This window comes from Mustela nivalis (genome assembly GCF_964662115.1).
Source record: "Mustela nivalis genome assembly, chromosome: 14".
Taxonomy (NCBI): domain Eukaryota; kingdom Metazoa; phylum Chordata; class Mammalia; order Carnivora; family Mustelidae; genus Mustela; species Mustela nivalis.
This window is the reverse complement of record NC_139033.1, coordinates 51,684,537-51,690,235: the sequence shown is the minus strand read 5'-3', so window position 1 is coordinate 51,690,235 and position 5,699 is coordinate 51,684,537. Positions and strand designations below refer to the sequence as shown.

Here is a 5,699-nt window from a genome sequence, read left to right as displayed (position 1 = left end):
TGGGTCAGAAATAATCTATTTCTGTTAGTTTTTTAGAGGCTGCATTGTGATTTCTGACTCTTCTTTGAGGAAAATATTTTACTAGACAGAAAAATGCCAATCAATCTTTGATTATTTAACACAGAGGAAAATAAATTCCATGAGGTTCAAGTCTAAATTCTCTGTAGACCTCTGCAAAGTGATTGGTGAAATTTATGGGCACAGCTGGTTTGCAGTTGTAAAACCCTATATTTTTTAATGCAAAATGGCATCTGTGCCTGCTAATTGGATACTTAGGCATACACACAATAAATTGCCTGGGAATTAGAAAGGTGTATTTCTTAAGTCCTGCCCACATCTTGCCATTTTGAGAATCATTGCTGGGATTCATTTTTCCTCCTTGTTATTCTTGTAGAGGAGGTGGAAAAAAGTCTCCTCCTTGTTATAAATATTGCCCGTTGGGAATACATCCTTCCTCCTCCTAATCCAGCTTTAATCCTTTCAAGCTCTGAACCACTGTCTGTTGTGGTAGCTGCCATTCTAAATAAGTTGGAGCTCTGTGATCATTGCCACCTGTCTGGTGAGAAAGGAAAAATCAAACTTGTAAATGCTCCAGGCAACCCTGTCTTAGGAGTTGGATTCGAATGTTACACAGAGGCCATGGAAAAACAGTCGAGATAAAGCCTTGCCTAGCTGTGTTTGAACACGTGAGCTCTTTGCTGGTATTCTCAAGTTTGCAATGCTATGGCAACAATAGAATCTAGGCATATTCTGTTACAAGTTTCATGCAAAAGTTTATTAAATTTGCTCTCATAATTATTGTAAGCCCTAGAAAAGATGACTTGAGCTCCGGAGCCTATACGTCTCCCACCTGAGCAGATTGCTTTATCATTCTTCCGTGCACTGGTAATTTCCATTAGAAAGCTTGCTAACTTGGTATTGACAATTACAAGCCATAATCAGAAGGTGAAAAAGGCTCACCCACTCTGATCTGTGGTAAAGCCGATACCAGCTATCTGGGAAGAAAAGAAACACAAGAAAGTAAACACCGAACTGCTAGTATATCTGCCCTTTTTATGTGAGCACGGCAAAGTGTGAAACATGAATGCAGAGAAAGAGAATGATTTTCAGAGATTTAATCCCTTTAGAATAGAAAGCTTTGGTTGCCTTTTAAGGAGCCTTTTCACCTCAAGGTCACAGCTCGAATCTCATCTGGATTTATGTACAGTATTCGCATTCAATTATTTTTGCACTCTTTCTGCAGTATTGGCTCCTTGCATTGCATATATTGTTTATGCCCATTGGGCCTTTTGCACATTTGTCCTGCTCATTCTTGTCTGGTTAATATGCCCTGATCTTTTAAATTGGCTGATTGGGGTATGATGGATGGGTTATCCTCGTTCCTCCTTCCTCCACCTAGATATAATCAAGTTGGAATCAGACTTCCTGGTCCTTGAAACTCAACAGGGTGGGTGGCGGGGCTGGGGTGGGGGGAAGTGGGCAGCTCTGGAATAGAGTAGTGCTTCATGGCCCTTGGCCCTTGGAAATACAGGCTCTGCTCAGCTATTTTCAGCCAGGGTCCAAACTTCAAAATAAAGAAAAATCAACTGACTATGGAGAAAGTTACTTACATAGAAAAATCACTATATACATACACATACACCCATATATGTATACATATGCCTAAGTATTTATGTGCATATATATAAATATGTACACACATAAAAACAAATGGCCTACATATGCTTATTTTTAGGATAACCCAGTAATTTTTGCTAATAAATATTAATTAGGAACTTATGATGTAAAAGGCACTACCTGCAACTGTAGGTGAGAAAAAGCACCATGCCTTCCCCTAATGAAACTACCGAACAGGAAGAAGCATGTATTTGTGCTAAATAAAAATTAAGGTACAGAGCAACATGATGACAAGCAAGAAATATATAATAAATCCTTCAACTCACAGTGACAGAGGAATATTGTAGTCTGGGTTGATTAAGGAAGACTTTGTATTGGAGGTAGGACACAGAAGGCATAGCACGAGAATGAGATAGGCAGAAAAATTAAATCGTAGGGCATTCTATAAAGTTAGAAGCTGAAAGTGTGCATACAGCGGGCTGCGGAGAGGACGAAATGATTGGCATGGAGCATGATCCCTTAGAAGATGTATTTGAGAGGTTTGGAGACAAACTGAAGCATCACTTTCATCTTTCCTACATGCCTCATCAATTCTTCCCTCTTTTGTTCTCATTTCCTTGCTCCTCCTACTAATAAGAGGCAGCAGACGTAAGGCTGCCGCCCTGTCTTGGAGAAACTGCAATCCCTGAGCTCCAAAATGCTGAGATGACCTTTAAAGGCTGCAAGATGAGGAGCCCAGTGGTGGATTCCAGCAGGAGAAGAAAACCAAGCTTAACAGTGCTCAAATAGTGGTTTGGGGCTTTAACATTTTTCTTTCCTTTTCTTTTAGAGCCATCAATTGCCTTCTACAGACATTGAATTCACTTACAAAGTTAGAACAGAGAAATAAAGTGGAATGCAATGATCAGGAAATTCCATTTGTTTTTTTCTCCCTTTCATCATTTTGTTGAATGTGTGCAGAACTATATGAGGTTATTCATTTGTATTCAAGCAGGAATATAGGATTTGCCATATTGGATCAGTCCATTGGTCCATCAATGTTGTATTCTCATAGCCTCTGGCACCAGATGATACATGAAGCACCAGAGGAGAACAAACTCCCCCTTCCACCCCCCACCACACACAAGGCAGAGAGTCAATTGTGCAATATATGGGGTGAAAGTCTTAGCTGCTCCAGCTGGGACTATATGAATGGAATATGGATTTTAAGATGTCTACACAGGGCAGACGCTGCATCAGTTGAGGACCAATTTAGGCAGTTCCTATCTTTCGAAATTGTGTCCCATGTCTTCCTACTCACTTTCAATTATAAGAACTATTATTTATCTCACAATAATAAATTGAAATAGTGGAATCAAACAGCCTCCATCCAGAAAGATGAAGACAACACTGTATAATAACTAACACATGGCAGCTTTCTCTCTGGTGAAACTGTAAATGCAGTCCAAACTAGAATTTAACATAATGCCTCAGAATCTGACCCCTCTTCCTTTGGAAATTATTAAAATGGGCTCACAGTCTTCTGCATAACAGCCTATTTGCTCATTCACGCATTAGGAAGAGACTACACTGTGTGGAAATCTATCCAGTGTGGAGGGTGCTATAAGGAAGGCCTCCAAGGCTCAGTATAGTTGGGGAGTTGAGGTACGATGTGTAATCCCAATGGAAGTGAGAGCGTGGTCTGTGTCACTGGTGTGGCCAACTGGAATAGTGCACGCATCCAGAAAAGAGAGGGACAAGTTCTTGATGACACAAGATGGAACAAGCACTGTCCTGATACTTTCTTTCCAAAGGGGAATCTGAACACCACATAAAATAATCAGACATTCCTCAGAAAACAGCATTTGTGCAAAGTAAAAATATATATATATATATATATATTGTTAGTTTTGCCAATAAATTATAGGTGGAGAATTTTGTGCAACTACAGATAAGTTTACTGACCTGTATAATTTTGCAAATGTGCTTCTAGTTTTCGTTAGGGATTTTCAACTTGAAGCCCCCGTGGCCTCCTCAGACCTAGTGATTAGACAGTGATTAGAATAACGATGGCAGAGCCAGCTCTATAATCTCTGGTGCTCAGTACAAAGTGAAACTAGAGGGACCCCTGTTCAAAAAGCAGAGGGGAAAAGCACCCATAAAAGATACTGAAGCATAAAACTTTCCCCTTTATTTCGTGGTCTCTTATTTAACCTGTCATGGTGTGTTTTCTTTGCTATTTACTGTGATTCTAATTAGTGAAAAGTCAAATTTAAATTATTTGCATGACTTTCACTGTTCATTTTTATATTGCACAATGCCAGTTTTAAATGCACACATAAAGACACTTATGTACAGAATCACCAAAATTGCACAAGTCACAATCTGAGCTTATATATCCATGTATATTTTGCTTTTACCAGAACAGGAGACCCTACACAAAATTAACTGTATGCATTTCATTTTTGTTTTCTCCAGGAAACTACCTTTTTTTTTTTTTTTTTTTTTTTTTTTTTTTAGAAGGGGCTTATGATGGGGTATGCTTGCAGTGCTCACAGACCCATATGAAATTATCACCTCTTTGGTGCAGTGCTGCCTTCCTGTTGGACATTCAGCTGCTGATTTTTCTGTTTGAGGAACTGAGTCTCCTCATTGTGCTGCTTCTCCTCCATCTGTCTTCTTCTCATTCTCCCTCTTTTCGGTGGCCTCACACATGACCTTCTGCTCCTTCACTTGGCTCTCCAAACCTCTCTTTCCTGTTTCTAATTCTGCAATTGTCCTCCCCATGTCTGACTTCCCTGTTCGGGCAACAGAGCCTTCCTGGAGCCAAATGCCACACTGCTCTCATGTGAGGTCTGATAGGCGGTGATGGTCATATAGATCAAGTCCTGGACTTGCAGCAAAAGCAGTCCCCTCTCCACACAGTTGATGGTGACCTCCGAGATCTGCTCAGCAAAATACTGTGAGTACAGCTCTCTGCACACAGGGAAGATGCCAGTCTCCCTGGCCTGTTGCTATTGCAGATTCAGATTCAGCTGCTGCAGGGATGCACCCTGATCCATTCCAGTGTTGGCAGTGCTGGACACCTGCAGAATCTGTGACTGTGTGTCTTTCACCCATTCCTTTGGAGACAGGATGGCATTCAAGATTTCTTCTGCCTTCTTTGTAGCATCCAGAACACAGGAAGTTGAAGAAATCTTGATCTTTGGTGGCTGTGGGACTGGACCCAAGGGTCCAGGCTGCTGGGGGCTAATTTTCAGTGGCCCTGTTTTGGGGATACATGTCTCCGTGTCCAGCTCACCAACACTGGGTGTGTCACACTTGAGCAGAGTCTGCAGGAGGAATCATGGCAGTGAAGCATTTCACTTTTTGATATGCATACATTCTGTACCAATACTCTCCACCTTCAATTTAATGATAAATAAGAAATAATTGAAAGGAAAGAACTATGGGTTGCCCTATCTATTTCTTTCCTCCTAAAGCATATTCTCAGTGTATGTGGCTAGCTAATCTATAGGGAAGTAACTTGAGTAGGAGAGGATATAATAGAGATCCTGGAATGTTCATAATTCTTAGAGTGCAATTGTCTTCATTCCTCATCCAAATCAAGTTCTGGTTCAAATAGAAAGCATGGTTTCTTGGGGAAAATGTGGCCTTACTTAGTCATAGATGTAACACATTTACCATGTACTTTTGAGACTTACTGGACTCAAATTCACTGTGAGTCCATCAGAATTCTGTGCTGCTGGTAACTTGTAAGTTTTAAATGCAAATGGTTGGCAAGTAATGTTGGTAATAATGCATATTTCAAGTGTCTACTCTGCTCACATGCCTTCCTCATTGCCCCACTAAACTTCACTTATAAAATACACGTTCAGAGATAAAATTATAAAGAATTCAAGATGGTGATAAAGGAATTAAACCAAATACAAAACCCCTTTAAGACAGAGCTCTGTGCAAGTATACTGGCCCGAGCCCATGAAGCTGGCCTTAATAATTATATCAATAAAATCTTTAACATTTATTGTGCATAGCCATGTGGTAAAGCTATTTATATACCCTTTAATTTTTACAACAGCTCTATCTGACATATGAGGAATTTG

General features: G+C 40.2%; 1 pseudogene across 1 annotated transcript; it reads right to left on the bottom strand.

Annotated features, from left to right (window-relative positions):
• Positions 1–4,169: 4,169 nt before the first annotated feature.
• Positions 4,170–4,944, bottom strand: LOC309848049 (axonemal dynein light intermediate polypeptide 1 pseudogene; annotated as a pseudogene). The gene has a single exon. The product of its transcript is annotated as an axonemal dynein light intermediate polypeptide 1 pseudogene (transcript).
• Positions 4,945–5,699: the final 755 nt, after the last annotated feature.